The sequence below is a fragment of the Trachypithecus francoisi genome, unplaced genomic scaffold (genome assembly GCF_009764315.1).
Source record: "Trachypithecus francoisi isolate TF-2019V2 unplaced genomic scaffold, Tfra_2.0 Lachesis_group3, whole genome shotgun sequence".
NCBI classification, from domain to species: Eukaryota; Metazoa; Chordata; class Mammalia; order Primates; family Cercopithecidae; genus Trachypithecus; species Trachypithecus francoisi.
In genome coordinates, this window is record NW_022681468.1 from 132,549,972 (window position 1) to 132,569,458 (window position 19,487).

Sequence of the window (19,487 nt, forward strand, 5' to 3'; positions counted from 1 at the left end):
TAACAGCTTGAAACAGCTTCAATTTATTGGTAACATATAAAAAAAAAAAAAAAATTCAAAGCCCTTTACATTCAAATGATTGAATAAAAAATAAGTATTTCTACAATGTATAAAAGGTATGCTATGTTTATTAGTCTTACTTGTTGCTAACCTACTTTTATGTTTCCTTACAGAAAATTCTTGACCTTTTGTTTCCTTACAGAAAATTCTTGACATTTTATGTTTCCATGTGAGAGATTGTACAGAAGGCAAATTTTTGTGAGTTATGCAATAATAATACTTTAATACCAATTCTGTTACGAACTTCATTGTCACTATATTTAAACGTCATACTAATTATTTTTATGTGGCATTTTAAAATAATCTAGATTTCATGCAGCATTATAAAACTAATTGGGGCCGGGGGCACCGGTTCACGCCTGTAATCTCAACACTTTGGGAGGCCAAGGCAGGCAGACTGCTCAAGTCCAGGAGTTTGAGACCATCTTGGGCAACATGGTGAAACCTCATCTCTACAAAAAATACAAAACAAAACAAAACAAAAAATTAGTCAGACATGGTAGTGCACGCCTGTGGTCCCAGCTACTCAGGAGGCTGACACAGGAGGATCGCTTGAACCCGGGAGGCAGAGGTTGCAGTGAGCTGGGATTGTGCCACTGCACTCCAGCCTGGGCAACAGAGCAAGACCCTGTCTCAAAAAAAACAAAACAAAACAAAACAGAAAACAGTGTGAGAAGTGTTCATTACCCACCCACCCCACCCCCAAAGCTTTCCAAGCTCCTGACCCCATACAAAGGCAAAGGATGCACTCTGCAAAGCTGCCTGCCTGGCCCCAAATGCCTAGTCAAACCCACCACTGCCCTTGCATGACCTCTGACCCCTCCACCTTCAATCTAGACCCCACACCTATCCCACCATCATTTCAGGTCAAGAGGGACCTTGATTAAAGGCCTCCTTCCTGTCCCTGCACCTACAGACAAGAAAGGGCAATGTTTTCAGAGACAGATCAGATTCTGTTAAAACATTTAATAAGGTCAAGATCTCTTAAAATAGTTACCAGACACAAATAGATGGACTAGTACATGGACAGCAGCTCAGGCATGGGGTGCTACGTTTCTTATTCACACACCAGCTCTTGACACCATATTAGTAAAGGTGGGGGCAGGGAGCACATGCCATGGCCAGGGTGGGGACGCAGCTGGCCAGACAGAGCTGACCCTTCTGTTGAGTTGAACCCTGGGGATATGCAGCCGCTGTGCAATGGTGCCACCTGATGGTACTTTGTAGAATAACCGCTCTCGTAGTTTCTCTTCCATCTTTAAGTTCCTAGAGACTGAAATTTCACACTGGTTTCCCTGCTATTATTGTCAAATGAAAAGTGCAAACGTTGGTATTCACCTCTCTTGATTTTCATCTCTCTAAAAAATGAAATCTCAGCTATATTCACTGACATATTATGGAAAGAACACTGGACTTAAGAGATTTGGGTTCTGATCCCATTTTTGGCAACTTACTAGTTACAGGATTTGGGAAAGTTACTCAACATCTGCATGCCCATTTTATGATCTGGAGAGTGGAAAGAATAGGATCCTTGTGGGGATTATGGGAGGTGATATATGCACATCTGCGTCCATAAATCAAGCCTGGGTGTAAATCAACCCCCAAGTAAAGGGTCACCATTATGCATTCTCTGAAGGAGGCTCAGCCAGCTCTACCTTTAATGGCTGGGATGTACTGATCTTTTGGTTCCTTTCCACCTGTTCGCCAGCAGTGGCTAAGGTTGTGAGGGAGGCCATCTCTCAGCAGGTGAGTCGAGACCACCCTTGGGCCTCTGTGCAGGGCAGTGCCCACCCTGATGCCTACACTGGTCAAATTGAGAGCATAGACATGGGGCCATGACCTCCATAAACCCCCACCCAGTGCCACGTGGCAGCCCAAGGAACCCTCTGAGCCCTGGGTTCTTCATCTGTAAAATGAGGCTAACGTAACAAGGGGAGCTACTTAGTAAAACAAAACAAAACAAAAAACTAAAATACAGTTCGTCTTCTGGGGTGTTTTCTTTTGTTTTGTATTGGAGTGTTATTTGGCTACTGCTTTTACTCTATATTCCCAGAGACAAATAAAGCGTAAGAGGCTGTTCTTGCATTGCTATTAAGAAATACCTGAGACTGTGTAATTTATAAGAAAAAAGGGGTTCTTTTTGTTTTCGGTTTTGGTTTTTACTGAGATAGAGTTTTGCTCTTATTGCCCAGGCTAGAGTGCAATGGTGCGATCTTGGCTCACTGCAACCTCTGCCTCCCAGGTTCAAGCAATTCTCCTGCCTCAGCCTCCCGAGTAGCTGGGATTACAAGCACGCCTCACCATGCCTGGCTAATTTTGTATTTTTAGTAGACACAGAGTTTCTCCATGTTGGTCAGGGTGGTCTCGAACTCCTAACCTCAGGGGATCTGCCTGCCTTGGCCTCCCAAACTGCTGGGATTACAGGCATGAGCCACCGCGCCTGGCCAGAAAAGAGGTTTGATTGGCTCATGGTTCCACAGGCTGTAAGGAAGCCTGACCTCCGCATCTGCTCATCTTCTGAGGAGGCCTCAGGAAGTTTACGATGGTGGTGGAAGGTGAAGGGGGAGAAGGCGCACCACATGGCGAAAGCAGGAACAAGAGAGACAGCATGGGGTGGGGGTCACTCTTCAATGACCAGGTCTCACGAGAACTCACTCACTATGGTGAGGACAGCACCAAGCCATGAGGGATCCACTCCCATGATCCCAACACCTCCCACCAGGTCCCACCTCCATCACTGCGGATCACAATTCAACCTGAGATTTGGGCGAGGACAAATACCCCAACTGTATCAAGTGTCTTCCTTCTCCTTTCTCCCTTCCCCTCCTCATTCTGGGGAGAAGAGGCCGCTTTGTGTTTCTGAAGGGCTGAGGGTTCTCACCCACCCCCAAAACCCCAAGTAAAGAACTCTTAGGTTTCAGGCCCATGGGGTGTGGGGAGAGGTGGTCCCAGAGAAGCAGGGCGTGAGATTGGCAGCTTTAGTTGAAGAGGCTGGGATAGATGGGGGGCAGGGGTAGTGGTCTCAGCAAATGGTGAGGAGTGAGGGGGAAGGGTGCCCAAGGCTGCTCAGAGGGTGGAGCGTGAACACCCAGAGGCTGAGCTTTGACTCATCAGCACTGCTCCCGGGACCACCGTGGCCGAAGAGTGAATCTCTCAGCAGTGCTCAGGGCGTCCTAAGGCCCAGAGAGCCAGTTCCCTGAATGGTGCAAGACCCTCTCAGGTCCAAAGGACCCCAGGAGCCAGGAAGCACAAAAAACTGGATTTCCTCCCACGCTGAGTAGATGGAAGCTAGAAAACCAAAGAAGGCCGGGTGCAGTGGCTCACGCCTGTAATCCCAGCACTTTGGGAGGGCGAGGCGGGTGGATCACTTGAAATCAGGTGTTTGAGACCAGCCTGTCCGACATGGTGAAACCCCGTCTGTATTAAAAATACAAAAATTACTTGGGCATGGTGGCACACACCTGTAATCCCAGTTACTTGGGTGGCTGAGGCACAAGAATCGCTTGAACCCAGGAGGTGGAGATTGCATGAGCCGAGATTGCACCACTGCACTCTGGCCTGGGCAACAGAGCGAGACTCTGTCTCCCAAAAAAAAGAAAGAAAGAAAGAAAGAAACAAAGAAAAAGAAAAGCAATGGCCCTTGCGCCAGAGTGTCTTGGAGGGAGTCCACACTGGCACGCCCACGGCAGGAGCTGCTGAAAGGATTCCCAGCCCAGTGCTGCCCTGTGACCGCCGCCACCTGTTTCCCGCTTTCCTGGCCACTGTACATACATTTGTTCATGTTTATAGACTCTGAATATAGAGACCCCACACAAGAAGAGAAAGACTCAGAAAAACAATGTTATAATCTGCTTCCTGAGGCACCCTGCCTGCAGGAAGTGCTTTTCACAGCAAGAAATTCTGACTCCAGGACCCATACTTTTAGCAGGAATGTGGTCAGTCAACACATCCTCTGGGCCTGCCCTGGACAGATGACCAGGAGGAAGCAGCCGTGAGTCACAAGGAGAAAGCCGGTGGCTCTGACAGGGACGCCTGCTGCTCTGCGGGGAAGCAGCTTCCCCCTGGTTTCAGTTAGAAATGTCAGGGGACGCCTGCCCACACAAGGCTCACAGGAACTGTGGAGGGCGGCCCCGCAGACTACACTCAGCAGGTCCCTACCATGGCTTCTCTCCTGGCAGGCCAGGACTTCAGTTTTTCTCCATGGCTTGGCCAACCTGCTGTTTTATTCTCAGAGCCACAATCACCCTCCTCCTGCCCCGGCCTGGAGCTCTCTGAGGCCCTCCACTATAGTAATCAGCACAGCCTAGGGAGGGCAAAGTCCTCCCATGCCCCCAACATCCCACCTTCATGTTGCAGCGAGGCCCAAAACGTCCCAGAAGAAAAACGAACTCCATCACACACCAAAAAACGTGAAATCACCTTCATAATTTGGGAAATATAAACCTAGTTCTATTTGTTCTGTAACGTATTTTTCATGATCAGGAAATGAAGACAAAGAAAGGCTCTGGGAATTGCATCATGGAGAGGACACCATCTTCCAGGCCCTGCCAGCTCAGGGCTCCTGTCTTTCAGCCCCTCCAGAGCTGAGCCCGCAGGGCTGGGGGGCCCTCTCCCTGCTCCTGAGCCACAGAAGCTCAAGGCTGGCCCTGAAGACCTAGCAGCTGCAGGCATTTGCAGCCCCCTTGACCTACGAGGGCTGTTAAGAGAGGTGCGGACGTGGGCCCCGCCCGTTCACCCTCAGAGGAGGTCGGGACTTCTATCCCAGCAAAAGTACCCCTAGGACTGTGGAGTGCAGAGGACAGCGACCGGTGACAAGGTTTCCGGCGCAGGGTCTGCCCTCCCTCCCTGCAGCCCGATATGGGCAGGGCCACGATCCGAGCCCATGTTCCTGCTGCCTCTCCAGGAGGCCTTCCCAAGCATCTTCTCGATGCCGAGTGACTCATGAATTCCTCATAGAAATAGACCTTGAACAGGATCTCTCTTCTTGCAAATGAAGAAACTGAAGACCAGAGATGTACTGGAATTTGCCTCAAGTCACACAGCGAGTAACTGGCACAGCCAGGAGGCTCCTCTGCCCCCAGGCCAGAGAGAGCTTGTGATCTGGCTTCAGAGCACTGGTTCCCAGCTCCTGGGACATTACAATCACCTGGGAGCCCCACCAGTGGACTGACTCTCTGCAGGTGGTGCTTAGAAGGCTCCTGGTGGTTCTTGTGCAGCCAGAGTGGAGACCCTTTAGATTCAGGCATGGAGGTTCCACCTGGTTCCAGATCACGTGGCCATGTGGTCTCAAGAAAGTCACAGCCCTCCTGAGCCTCACTGGCAAATTGCTATATAATAACACCCATCTTCCTGATAAGGAACCCACAGAAGGGTCCAGACCCTGGACCTCCTCAGGAAAACAGAGCAGGCATTATAAGATGCAATTGAATAAGGGAAGTTTTTCATAAGCTTGGAGGGCTATGATTCTTGGATTCAAAAGAATAGTTTTGCCTGTAATCCCAGCACTTTGGGAGGCCGAGACGGGCGGATCACGAGGTCAGGAGATCGAGACCATCCTGGCTAACACGGTGAAACCCCATCTCTACTAAAAAATACAAAAAAACTAGCCGGGCGAGGTGGCGGGCGCCTGTAGTCCCAGCTACTCGGGAGGCTGAGGCAGGAGAATAGCGTGAACCCGGAGGCGGAGCTTGCAGTGAGCTGAGATCTGGCCACTGCACTCCAGCCTGGGCGACAGAGCAAGACTCCGTCTCAAAAAAAAAAAAAAAAAAAAAAAAAAAAAAAAAAAAAAAAAGAATAGTTTTCTGTCTCATCACATAACCATTTGAAAAGTAGTAATACCCATTCTTTAACAGAAGTGTATTTGGGGCCAGGTGCGGTGGCTGTTGCCTGTAACATCAATACTTTGGGAGGCCAAGGTGGGCAGATCACTTGAGGTCAGGAGTTCGAGACCAGCCTGTCCATCACGGTGAAACATCATGGTGAAACCTCGTCACTACTAAAAATACAAAAATTAGCGGGCTGTGGTAGTGCACGCCTGTAGTCCCAGCTACTCGGGAGGCTGAGGCAGGAGAATCGCTTAAATCCAAGAGATGGGGGTTGCAGTAAACTGAGATTGTGCCACTGCACTCCAGCCTCGGCGATAGGAGTGCAACCCTGTCTCAAAAAAAAAAAAAAGCATATTTGGAATCAGTCCCTTCCCACCAGGACCTCTCTCAGGAGGTCAGCCCACAGCACTGTGGCAGGCACGTGGTAGCCCCTCCATAAACGGCTGCGCGAGTGCAGTTGAAGTGGGAGGCCGGCGTTCTTTCAATACACTCTGCCGCATTGGAAGAAGCCTGTGCAGGACTAGACAGTTGTCCTTCTGGGGCAGGCTCTTGCCTCCAGGCCAGTTGCATGAGTGTAGCTGTCCTGAGAGACTGGCAGGCAAACCACACCCCACGGGACTGTGAGGTGCTCTAACAGTGAAGACCAAGTGCAGGTAGCACTGGCTTTGTGGTTCAGAGAAAAGTAGACACTACTTTCCTTGGGGAAAAAAGTATTTATCAAAGCAGGTCTTTCCCTCTTGGCAAAAAACAGAAACAAGTCATTTTCTCCAGCAGTCTGAGCTGGGATTTGGGGGTAAATAACCATTAAACAGAGACACCTGAGGGACACGGATGGTCCCTGTGGCAAAGGTTGGCTGAAGAATAACAGGTAATAGCGAGCCACTGTGGGTTCTTGAGTGGAGGAGGGGCATGACAAAGCGGGGCTGGAGAGCAGAGGGAGGAGGACGGTAGAGTGGAATGTCACAAAGTTCTGGGGCCCTGACTCCGTAAATGCAGGAAACTGCTGAGTCTTGAGGTCACTTGGGCCTCCTGCCTCTCTGATAGCTCCCATCTGCCACCCCCAGAGGCCACCCAGTCCAAATGTCTCATCAACTGCTAGCATATGCTGAGCAAAAGAAAGTGTGTGGCTGTCCCATTTTTTATGCACCAAGCCCTGAGGCCAGAGGCACCACCCCTCCACTTGGAAGATTCTGAGGGTGGTGGCAGTTGTCATCCTTCTAGGGAAGATGTGGCCTTCTAGAGCCTAATAATAGTGACAGCCATAACTGCTGCTTATGGAGGATACTCATGAGACTCATCTGCCTGGAGCTCACCCTGACACGGAGGTTCCCTGACCTCACCTTTGGCTACTCGCTCCTCCCCAGTCTGTCCCACTGGTGGACCTGATGCTGTCCTTGGCATGCTCTTACCTCACACCTGCTGTTCCAGATCCCTGGGATGCTCTTCCTCTTGGTGTGCTCATGGTTCCATCCCTGAATTCATTCAGGTCCCTCCTGAAATGTCAACTTCTCTCTAACACAGCGCCCACCCATCCATTCTCCCTCTTGATTTTTCTTTTGACCGACCACACCTGACACATGTAGTTGTTCCTTTGCCTATTGTTTGTCTCCAGCCACCCCACGCTTGCTATGAGCTGCCCTGGAGCGGGCACTTTGATTGGTCACCACCACCTCTGCAGTGCTGACAGCAGGCTTGGACTATCCCAGGCACTGGATTAATGCACCTGTGGAGTGAGCACCTGTGAGGGCAGGGCCAAAGGACCGTTTGCCAACCCTAGATCAGGACCATGGAAGACACTGACCCTCTGAAACTGACAGGCTGGATGGAGGTGGTGACCTCCAGAGGGCCCCCGCAGTGCCGGGACCCCTTGCTCAGTCCGGGAAGGAAAAAAGGCAGGCGCCTGTACAGCTCCCTGGATCTCCTTCCTTCCTCCAGGACCCAGGTCCCAGCCCCTGGCAGGGTAAGAAATGACTCATCCTGCGCTCACTCCCGGCTCCTCCCTCTCCTGGCTCCCCCTCCACCCCTGAGGCCACCCATCCACTGCCGGCATCCACCCACCCTGCACTGCTTCCTCCCTGGCCTGTTCCCCTATTTGCAGGCACCCTTGTTCCGCGCTTGCGTACGGTTTGTCTTTCCATCTCCAGCCACACTGTCCCTTAGCAATATCATGTGAGCACACACGTGAGCCACATATGTGGCTTTACATGTTTTAGTAGCCACGTTTTAAAAATATGCTCCTGCAAGCTCAAACGGGTAAGTAGCCATCACATTTTTTTTTTTTTTTTTCCTGAGACGGAGTCTTGCTCTGTCTCCCAGGCTGGAATGCAATGGCGCGATCTCTGCTCACTGCAAGCTCCGCCTCCCGGGTTCACGCCATTCTCCTACCTTAGCCTCCCCAGTAGCTGGGACTGCAGGCACCCGCCACCTCGCCCAGCTAATTTTTTGTATTTTTAGTGGAGACGGGGTTTCACCGTGTTAGCCAGGATGGTCTTGATCTCCTGACCTCATGATTCGCCCGCCTCAGCCTCCCAAAGTGCTGGGATTACAGGCGTGAGCCATCATGTCCAGCCGCCACCACATTTTTTAAAAAGAAGCATGGAAAATGATCTTTTATATACTTTTTCTTTAACCCCATATATCCAAAAGATGTATAATTTCAATATGTGATCCACACAGGTTGCATATCCCTAATTTAAAAATCTGAGCTTTGGGCCTGGTACGGTGGCTCAAGCCTGTAATCCCAGCACTTAGGGCAGCCGAGATGGGCGGATCACGAGGTCAGGAGATCGAGACCATCCTGGCTAACACGGTGAAACCCCGTCTCTACTGAAAAAATACAAAAAACTAGCCGGGCGAGGTGGCGGGCACCTGTAGTCCCAGCTACTGGGGAGGCTGAGGCAGGAGAATGGCGTGAACCCGGGAGGCGGAGCTTGCAGTGAGCTGAGATCCGGCCACTGCACTCCAGCCTGGGCAGCAGAGCCGGACTCCATCTCAAAAAAAAAAAAAAAAAAATCTGAGCTTTGAAATTCTCCAAACTCCAAAAGTGTTTGAGTGCTAACATGACTCCACCAGAGGAAGGTTCCGCCCCTGACCTCCTGTGCCGGGTCGCGGTCAACACCTAGCCAAAATTTTTGTTTCATGTACAAAATTATTTAAAATTTTATATGAAGTTACCTTCAGGCTATGTATATATGGTATATACAAAACATATGTGAATTTCATGTTTAGACTTGGGTCCCATCCCCAAGATATCTCACTTATGTATATGCAAAAGTATTCCAAAAAACAGAAAAAAATGTGAAATCTAAAACACTTCTGGTCTGAAGCATTTCAGATAAGGGGTACTGAACCTGGTTAAAGTATGGAATTTTCTGCATTCTTTTCTTCTTACTAAGTCTTAGAAACTCAGTATGTATTTCACACTCACAGCACATCTCAATGTAGATTTAATCACATTTCACGCACTCAGCAGCCACAGCCAGTGGCTTCCTTACTAGACAGCACATGCCTGAAGGGCAGGGACTCAGTCTCCCCTGTTGCTCTGGGTTCCTGGGCCCAGACAAGAGCATACAGGAGCCAGAGTGGGTGCTCAGAACATGGTTATGATGAAAAAAAGTAGAATGTTGGCCAGGCGTGGTGGCTCACGCCTGTAATCCCAACACTTTGGGAGGCCAAGGCAGGCGGATCACCTGAGGTCAGGAGTTTGAGACCAGCCTGACCAACATGAGGAAACCCTATCTCTATTTTAAAAAAATACAAAAATTAGCCAGGCAAGGTGGCGCATGCCTGTAATCCCAGGTACTCAGGAGGCTGAGACAGGAGAATCTCTTGAACCCAGGAGGCAGAGGTTGCAGTGAGCCAAGATCGTGTCACTGCATTCCAGAATGGGTGACAGAGCGAGACTCTTTCTAAAAGAAAAAGGGAGAAGAAAGAAAAGTAGAATGTTAGCGCATGACTCAGTCACTGGGTACCCCCGGAGCAGGGATGCACAGTCCAGGTGTGCGAGGGGGTGAGTATGTGTCCCTGTGCATTTGTGGGCTTGTGAGTGCCTTTGTAGTGTGCATGGATGAGAGAGTTCAGAGCTCTGAAATTAGAATAAGCTGTATCAATCCATCTCTGCCCTTTATTTTGGAACTTGGCTGTTTTTTCTGTGAAAATGGGGATGGGGACACCTTCTAATCACGGAGTGCGGTTGGGAAGATTCAATGAGATGGTGCACACAAAAGCAGAGGGAGTTGACTGGATAGACGCTTCCTTTCCTCCCTTCCTCCTGCCTTCCAGCTCATGCACTTGGTCATTGTGCTGTGAGTAGAGTGCCCCGTACATGCCAGGCCCCATGGGCACTTGTTCACTGCTGTATTTCCAGCTCTTAGCACAGTGCCTGACACATAACAGGCGCTCAGCATAAATATTTAGTGAGGGAGTGAATGAATGAGTGAATGAATGGGTATTCAGGAGATTGTAGCTGCTGCAGCCGTCAGTGCACCCAGAAACCAGAGGAAGGCTCCCTGTTGCGGGAGAGCCTGGCAGGGTGAGAGGGATGGGCGTGGCTGTGCTGTCCTGGGACCCAGGCTGTGAGCTCCATCCACCTGTGTCCCCACATCTGAGCAGCAGCGGTTTGCATTGGGTACAGCTGTGGGGACTGCTCAGCCTCCCTGCTAGAGGCAGAGATGGGTTCTTCTGAGGAGAAGATCCTGATTCCTTCCTTATCGTAAGGTTTACACCGCAGAACAAGGCCTCGGGGTTCAGGATGTCTGGCATTGGAAATGGGTAAAAGGCACCACCCAAATTTATTTCTAAAATGGGCCTGGAAAAAATGTTCAGGGAAGAATTTATTTTTGCAAGTGGGCTTCTGCCAGACACAGATTGTATCTTTTGGGAAAATGCTGTCCAGGCTAATGAGGGAGGAGAGGCACGAAGTAGGATCGTGTATTTTACTTCGAGGCCATTGCTAAGCAGGGGTCTGGGGCTGTGAGGGTACCTGGGGGTCCAGGAGGGACTCAGGACCCAGCCCATGGAGGCTGACTGGGGCTGCAAAGGGCATGACCTGAGCACTTTTCTCCTGTGGAGGAGCCCCCTCTCTTACTTCGAGTAACATCTCTTTTGTAAAGTCAGGTGGAAAGTGGATTACAGGCTGTTGAGTCCCATCTCCAGTGCGCCAGGAAACCCTCTATTTAAGGAGCGCATGGCTCTCCATCATCTCAGACAGAACCGCTTGATGAGCCTGAATCTGGCTCTAGTGCCTCATCCTTGCCATATGAACAGTGGCCCAGGTTCTGCTAAGCAAGGATGAGCTCCCTGGGCAGAGGTCTCTCCTTTGAGGTGAGGAGCAAGCTGACCGCAGAATCCTCAGGGGCCTTAATCCCCCAAGGGCTCTACTGACACTGAAGGTGGCCATGGCAATGCATCTACTTCATAGTAGCTCGTGATTGAAAAATGCATCACAGAGGTCTGGGGAAAGCATCCCAGCAAAGGAGCCCGCCTCACTCCCCTTTGCCCTGTCCTCCCTGGGCCTCTTCTGGGTGCTGGGGGAAGGGTGGGTGCAATGCAGCCAGGGTACACAGGGAAGGCGCTATGTCCAGGTTTTTGCCCACATTAAGGGTACACCATGAATGTGCCTTTGGCTAGTAGCTTCTTGCTTGTTCACCAGAATCTGGACCCCCCAACCCTGGGAACCCCAGTCTTCACAGTGGCTGTAGCCATTTAGTCTCTACTATCCAGTGTCCTGGTGTAGCCCCAGTCGCCACCTCCATCCCCCATCCCTCCCGCCCTCCTAACAGCTGTGCGTCCTCTGCATTTCCGTCCGTGGTCCTGCTTTCCGCCCATCCTGCTCTCCATGAAGGCAGCAAGGGGGGTCTGCAAGCTATTTTTGAGATATCAAAAAGCCCAGAGGAAACCATACGTTTACCTCAATGACGTTCCCAGACTAAATAAAACATTAAGTTTATTTGCTTTGGGCTGGAGTCATATCAACCCAGTGTGGCAACTGTGGTTATCTTGACTGATCAGAAGCACTAATTGGCAGTTGGATGTCTTTGATAAATAAAACTCAAAGAAATAAATTATTATTCAATAAATGTAGTTTGTTAGGTAGTTAAAAGCCTTTAAAACATGGAATCCCTTGAGGAAAGAAGTAAAAAGATTCTTTTTGTGGTGAGGGGGTGGGAACGTCTGATCTGCACCAATGTGATATTTTTATTATAAAAAAAAAAAGCACACACATTTTCCACAGCCCTCTGATGCCTGATTTCTCACTGGTGAGTTTGATTTCATAGCATTCCTACAAATAATATGTTGTTCATGCCTGCTTTTCCCAGAGTGTGATTCACCAAATCCTGCTAATAAGTGTTTCTTGGGAGTTCATACAAAAGGATCCATGATCAAAAATGTTTGGGCAAAACTACAAAGCAAAAGTAAACCATTTATTATGGGATTCTTCAGGGTTAATAGAGAATCTGAATCGTAAATCCACAAGAAGGAGATAGAGGATGTGGCATTCCCAGCTGCTAGCCTCAGGATCCATTTTACAAAGCAGTGTTTCAAGTAACAAGTGTTCCACCAAGCACACTTTGGAACACACAATGTTCCTGATATGATGACATAGGTGACTCAAGACCCCACTGACAGCCATAGGGACAGACCAAAAAAAAGAGGAGGAAGAGGGATGGAGAGGCAGTGGAGGGACAGAGGCGAAGGCAGGCCCCAGGACAGGGTGGACATTCCTAGCATCCCTGCAGCCAGTGCTCCCAGGACTGGACACTTGCTCCCCTACAGAATGGAGCTGCCAACAGGTGTGAACCCGGTGTGGCTGACAGGCCATGCTATCCCAGAGACCTGTACTCAAAAGAAATAGCTCAAGTGACCCCAGAAGATTTTGCTTCATTTCATCTCCAGTCCTTACCATGTAATTGCCTGTGAAAACCGCAGGAAGTGGGAGTGTACCTTGCAAGCCACCGACTCCTCCCTTCTTCAGGCCCTCTGAATGACTCTTTCCTCTGGGGTCACACAGCACCTGCACTGGACCAGGTTGGCAGAAAAGCACACAAAGCCACCTCTTGGCTTGCCCACAGCACACACGACATGATTCTCCATGTACAGTTACGGTTGTGGCTATGTGACACGTCCAGACGTAACATGAAAAATTAAGGGACACCTCCAGATGTTCCCTCCACATACACACAATTCCAAAGAGGCAAGAACCTGAGGTAGTGCAGAGAAGGCCAATATGGAAGGGGAGAGTGTCGGTGTGCTCCTCAGGAGGCCTTCTCCGAGCAGGTGCACAGACACGGGGCCGGGTCTGCTTTCTGGACCTCCTTTGCGGGGAAACAATGCAGCGCGTTCCCAGGAGAAAGGTCGCAGTACCTGGTGGGCATCTGCACAGGACAGGAACAAGGGAAAAAGGAAAAGGACACACATTCAACTCCTGTGACACACCCGGCCCTTTCACCCATACTCAGAATTCTTTGTTTTTTTTGAGATGGAGTCTTGCTGTGTCAACGAGGCTGAAGTGCAGTGGTGTGATCTCAGCTCACTGCAACCTCCACCTCCTGTATTCAAGTGATTCTCCTGACCCAGCCTCCCGGGTAGCTGGGTTTACAGGCACCCTCCAACACACTTGGCTAATTTTTGTATTTTTAGTAGAGACAGGGTTTCACTATGTTGGCCAGGCTGGTCTCGAACTCCTGACCTCAGGTGATCCATCTGTCTCAGTCTCCCAAAGTGCTAGGATTACAAGCGTGAGCCACTGCACCCGGCCCCCATATTCTTTTATTTCGAACTCATAGATGCCCAGGAAAGTAGCTTCATTACCCGCATTTTACAGATGAGAAACCAAGGCTCAGCAAGATCCATGGATAATTAGTAAGGGTCTGTCTGGCTCCAAGCTCCATAGCTGCCCCCTATGCTATTCTGGCTCTACGAAATCGGGAGACCTGATTTGCTTTAAGGAAGGTGGATTCCTGGCCAAGAATTCTGTGAGAAGACCCGGGAGACACAGCTGAGAAGCTGAGGAGGGCTGTTTCAGGAGGAAGCTGAGAAGCGCCTCTGTGGTCCTGGCTTCCCTGGTGTCCAAGTCAGAGCGAATGAGGCAATGGCAGAACAAACAGGCAGGTGCAGGCTGATGGCCCCCAAGGCTCTGGCTAGAGAAGAGGCAATGCCACTGACTCTTCGGGTTTTGCCATTTGAACTTGCACAGGCTCAGCAATGATGTGTTTTGGAAATAGTTGAAAAGCTTCAGCAGGAAGAATCTAGAAATTATTTCTGCTAGTGTTTTCTATTTGTGTGGAACTTTTCCCTTTGTATGGCAAATTCATATCCATACTCTCTTCTTATTCATGTGAACAGCCCTGGAGGTGAGGAGTAGGTAAGTAAGTAATTAGCGTTTCCATCTGACAGATAAGCAAACTGTGGTGCAGGAAGCAGGGGAAAGACATCATTTATGCTTGACAACTGGCTGATGGACAGAACTCTTACTTTCCCGTCTTTGTAATGCAGGGCAATAAATATCTAGTCTAGAAACAACTCTAAGATGAACCACTCAGTGACCTGAATAGCTGAGCCCAGTTAACATCTGTGGTGGAACTAGGACTCCAGGCTCTCGGCACCAGAGTCTCAGTTTCTTGTCCTCCTGCCATCCCGTTTCTAGACTTAACATAAGAAGTCACCTTCCGGCCGGGCGCGGTGGCTCAAGCCTGTAATCCCAGCACTTTGGGAGGCCGAGACGGGCGGATCACGAGGTCAGGAGATCGAGACCATCCTGGCTAACACAGTGAAACCCCGTCTCTAAAAAAAATACAAAAAACTAGCCGGGCGAGGTGGCAGGCACCTGTAGTCCCAGCTACTCAGGAGGCTGAGGCAGGAGAATGGCGTAAACCCGGGAGGCGGAGCTTGCAGTGAGCTGAGATCCGGCCACTGCACTCCAGCCTGGGCGACAGAGCGAGACTCCGTCTCAACAAAAAAAAAAAAAAGAAGTCACCTTCCATAGCTTCCAAAGACTTTCCACCCCACAGTGGTGTCCTGTCTTTGGAAACGCTTTTTGGTGTACTGAGAGATGATCACTAAGCGTCACACTGACCAGGATTCAGTGACTTCATGCGCAAGCTATCTTCCTCCCAGGCAGTTTCTGGAATTTACCCAGAGGTCTTGTGGAACCACATGCAGATGACTGTTTAGTAAATTGACCCTGGCGTTAACGGTAAATTTAATGCCAGCACTTCTTCCCAGTGACCTTATTTGTTGAGTCAGACTTAATTCAATCACAATCTTTCTGAGATCAAGGATCCAAGTCCCTGGGTGGTGTGTCTCTGAGGCATTCTCAGACTGGGTACTACAACTCAATTGCCTTAAGTGATGGGAAAAAATTCTGCCAATCATCAGTTTGGCTGCCTTTATTATTATTATTATTATTATTATTATTTTTACACAGTGAACTCAACCAGGTACTTTGAAAAGCAGACATCAATTTATCATTAGTTTTCTATGAGTATTGTCATCAAACATTGGTAGGATTGAGTAAAACTGAAATTCATCTTAAGGGGAAAACATTCTAAAATCTCTGATAAGGACAAGCAGCCAGTTTAGGGCAATTGAATTCTGGAGCTCAGTGATTTCCATTTGTTATTGCCACAACTTCTATTCTGTGAGAATAGAAAAGGGCTGATTATGAAGTTCCTTATTAGGTCATGTCAGTGACAGAGACGACCAGCATTTTAAGACACAAGAAGAGAGAGTTATAGAGTTAAGTCATGAAGATAAGGAAAAAAGAAACAAGATAAGTTAAAATAAATAAGCATGTTGGAGCCCACATCAAGTAAACAACTCTTTTTAATTAAGAAAGAAATTTAAAGCATGAAAGAAAAGAAAAGGGGCTTAAAGGCAATTTCTGTTAGTGTGAGGTATTTTCAGGAAAGAATTAGGGCAACCAAGGATTATTATTTTCTTAAGCTTTTGATTGAAATCTCAGACTTTCATCCCTTCTGCAGTTTGAAAACCAAGAGACCAGGGGCTCAACCTCCAAGGAGAGGAAACTAAAGGCTGAAAATACGCTAAGACTATAGAGATTCGGTGCGGGGGGGCGGCGGTCAGTGGGAGGGAAGTGACTGCTCAACCAATCTTCTGAGTAACTGGGTTTTTCCTGCCTGGCTTTCTGTCTTGGCCACACAGAACATCAGATCACGTCTGACTCCACACCTGCCCTTCCAGGCTTCCTGCCAGAGCTGTACCCTCCCAGCGGGCCAGCCTCAAGCCCTCCCTCCTGCAGGCTCCCTGGAGCTCTCCCCTGCAGCTGCCAGAGGCTGTTGTCTCATGACGACGTGTGGCTCTGCTCCTGGTAAGAGCGCAGACTCCTTAGGGCAGAGTCCGTTTCTTATTGCTTTTTTTTTTTTTTTTTTTTGAGAAGGAGTCTTCCTCTGTCCCCAGGCTGGAGTGCAGTGGCGCGATCTTGGCTCACTGTAGCCTCCACCTCCTGGGTTCAAGCGATTCTCCTGCCGCAGCCTCCCAAGTAGCTGGGATTACAGGCACCCAAGGATAGTTTTTGTATTTTTAGTAGAGACGGGGTTTCACCATGTTGGCCAGGCTGGTCTCGAATTCCTGACCTCGTGATTCGCCCACCTCGGCCTCCCAAAGTGCTGGGATTACAGGCATGAGCCACCGCGCCCGCCCCATTTCTTATTCTTTACAGACATCCCACATACAAGACTGCTGGACTTGGCTTCTGAACAATACAGGTAGTTCAGCTCCTTGCCAGATGAAAAGAATTCACTAAAATCTCAAACATTTAAAAAAAAAAAATCTGTTTTCCCATGGGGGAAAAAAATCTCTTGGCTGCGTAGGGGTCCTTTATTAAGTCCACACCATGAAATATTACACAACCATTAAAGAGAACGAGTAGGGACCCGGACCGAGGCGGAGGCCAGGGCAGCGCGTCCCGTAGCGGAGTCCGCGCTCACTGCCGCCATGCGGAGACAAAGATGTGGACCCCGTGCCCCCGCGCCCCCGCGCCACACGCCAGCACTGTCGTCTACCTGACGAAGGCCTTCAACCTCCTCGTGGACCGACCCGTGACCCTCGTGAGAGTTCCCGGAGTGGCAGCACGCAAACAACAGGTATTACTACTACCACCGGCAGTACCGCCGCGTGCCGGACATCACCGAGCGCAAGGAGGACATCTTGTGCACATATGAAGCCGAATGCAGCGGAGGAGGGACTACAAAGTCGATCAAGAAATCGTCAGTATTATCCAGGAGCGGCTCATAGGCCTGTCAGTAGAGCGAAGGAGAGAACAACAGGCAGAACTGGGCCAAGGAAGTGCAGCAGTTCACCCAGGTGGCCCAGGCCTACCAGGACCGCTAACAGGCCCTGGGGGCCCGCTATTCTGCCAGGAAGTGCCGGGCCAAACAGAAGCAGAGGATGCTGGGAGAGAGAACAGCTGCAAAAGCGGCCGCTGCTGCCGCCTCCTGAGGCAGCTGTAGGTGCCCCTGCTGTGTGGCTCTGCTTGACTGTCGCTGTGTTGCTGAAATAAAACCTGCAACCTGAAGAAAAAAAAAAAAAAAAAAAGAAGAAGAAGAAGAAGAAAGAAAGAAAGAAAAATGAGTAAGAGATGGGGCACAGTGGCCCAGGCCTGTAATCCCAGCACTTTCGGAGGCCGAGGCAGGTGGATCTCTTGAGCTTTGGAGTTTAAGACCAGCCTAGGCAACATGTCGAAACCCCATCTCTACAAAAAATACGAAAATTCGCCAGGTTCAGTGGTGCATGCCTGTAGTCCCATCTACTCGAGAGGCTGAGGTGAAAGGATCGATTGAGTCTTGGAGGCCAGGCTGCAGTGAGCTGTGACTGTACCACCGCACTCCAACCTGGGCAAGGCAGTGAGACCCTGTCTCAAAAAAAAAAAAAAAAGAATGAATAAGATTGATATCTACTCATCTGAGGGGATTTTCACAGTGTATTTATTATTAGGTGAGCAAAACAAATAGCAGATAATTGTATATGGTATGATCCAATTTTTGTAAAATAGTGACAAAAAGGAATGACAACCTTTATGTGTGAATATGTTAGAATGAATAAGGAGAAAAGTAGTTTTCAATAGCTGGTACCCAGGCTCCAGGCATAGGGAAAGGGAATGAAAGGATGTAAGAAAAAAGCAGTTTTAAAGAAAGCACTTACAAATAAGCACAAAAATGCATGCATCTGTGTAGTTATTGCAGGTTATCATGTAAAAGTAAAATTAAAACATACACAAACCCTTAAAGGTCAACCTCAGAGTTTTAAAGTAATTGTGATACAAACACTTTGAAATTTCTCCTGCCCATAAATGAAGACAGAGGGATGTGAGGGGAGGAGGGACCTGAGGAGGGGAAGGATAAGAGCAGGGGAGGGACCTGAAGGGGGAGCGGCCTGAGAGGGGGAGGGACACAAGGGAAGGAGGGACCTGAGGGGGAGAGGGACACGAGAGGGGGAGGGACACGAGGTGGGGAGGGACCTGAGTGGGGAAGGGACCTGAGAGGGGAAGGGACCTGAGGGGGAAGGGACATGGGGGGGGAGAGACACCGTGGTGGAGGAACACAAGGTGGGGAGGGATAGGAGGCTGGGAGGGACTTGAGGTGGAGGAAGACATGAGGTGGGGAGGGACCTGAGATGCGGAGAGACAGGAGGATGGGAGGGACCTGTGAGGGGGAGGGACACAAGGAGAGGAGGGACACAATGGGGGAGAGGGACACAAGGGGAGAGGGATATGAGTGGGGGAGGGACAGGAAGTGGGGAGGGACCTGAGGCAGGAGGTGGGGGGGACCTGAGGGGAGAGTTCTGACTGAGGAGGAGCACAGAGCCCCCAGGACAGTTAAAGACAGAAAACAGGTTTTCTCCTTTTCCTTCCTCCTCCTCCCTTTTCTCTTCACCTCCTCCTCCCCTCCTTCCTTTCTCCCCCTCTGCACCCTCCCCTCCTCTTCCTGCCTTCTTCCTCTCCCTCCTCCTCCTCCAGGAAACTGCCTGGCTGAGTGGGATCTGTTCTTCACCCAGGGCGTGTCTGTCTCCAGAGAGCTGGTGAGCCTCTAGGGAGAGGGCAGGCCTGGTCTCACTCCTCCTCCTGCCCATCCCAGGATCCGTGAGATAAGTGACTCATCCAAGGTCACAAAATTTATTACCCCAAAAAACAGGCCTAAGATCCCACTCCTCCAACCCAAAGGCCCCAAGCCACCAAATCAGGTGGCTGGAAGACATCCACGGGGGCAGATGTTCTGACTGCTCAGAAACCCCTGCGGCAGGAATTGCTCTGCAGGCGTCTCATAAAGGGAAGGCACCTCCAGCCCCGCCTCCCTGGGAGCCCATTGCTGAGTTTTCATTTTCCTGCTGGGAGGACTCAGGGAGCATAGAGTCCTGGCACTTTGTGCCTCAGAGACGCTTCCAAACAAGCTGCCTGGTCCTTTGACCACATGGTGGGCTGTCCAAGAACACTGGTTGGCTTCCTCTGCCTCTCCGTACCCTTCCTCTGGACCACAGTGTGCCTCCCCAAGGGCTACTAGGATGGAGGGTGCCTGGTGGTGGGCGGGTATCCTGCCAAGGCCTGCTCCCCCCCCAACCGCGGCCTCTGCCTTCGAGAACTCAAAGGGG

General features: G+C 50.0%; 1 pseudogene; it reads left to right on the top strand.

Moving 5' to 3' along the window:
- Positions 1 to 7,671: 7,671 nt before the first annotated feature.
- Positions 7,672 to 17,488, top strand: LOC117071111 (annotated as a pseudogene).
- Positions 17,489 to 19,487: the final 1,999 nt, after the last annotated feature.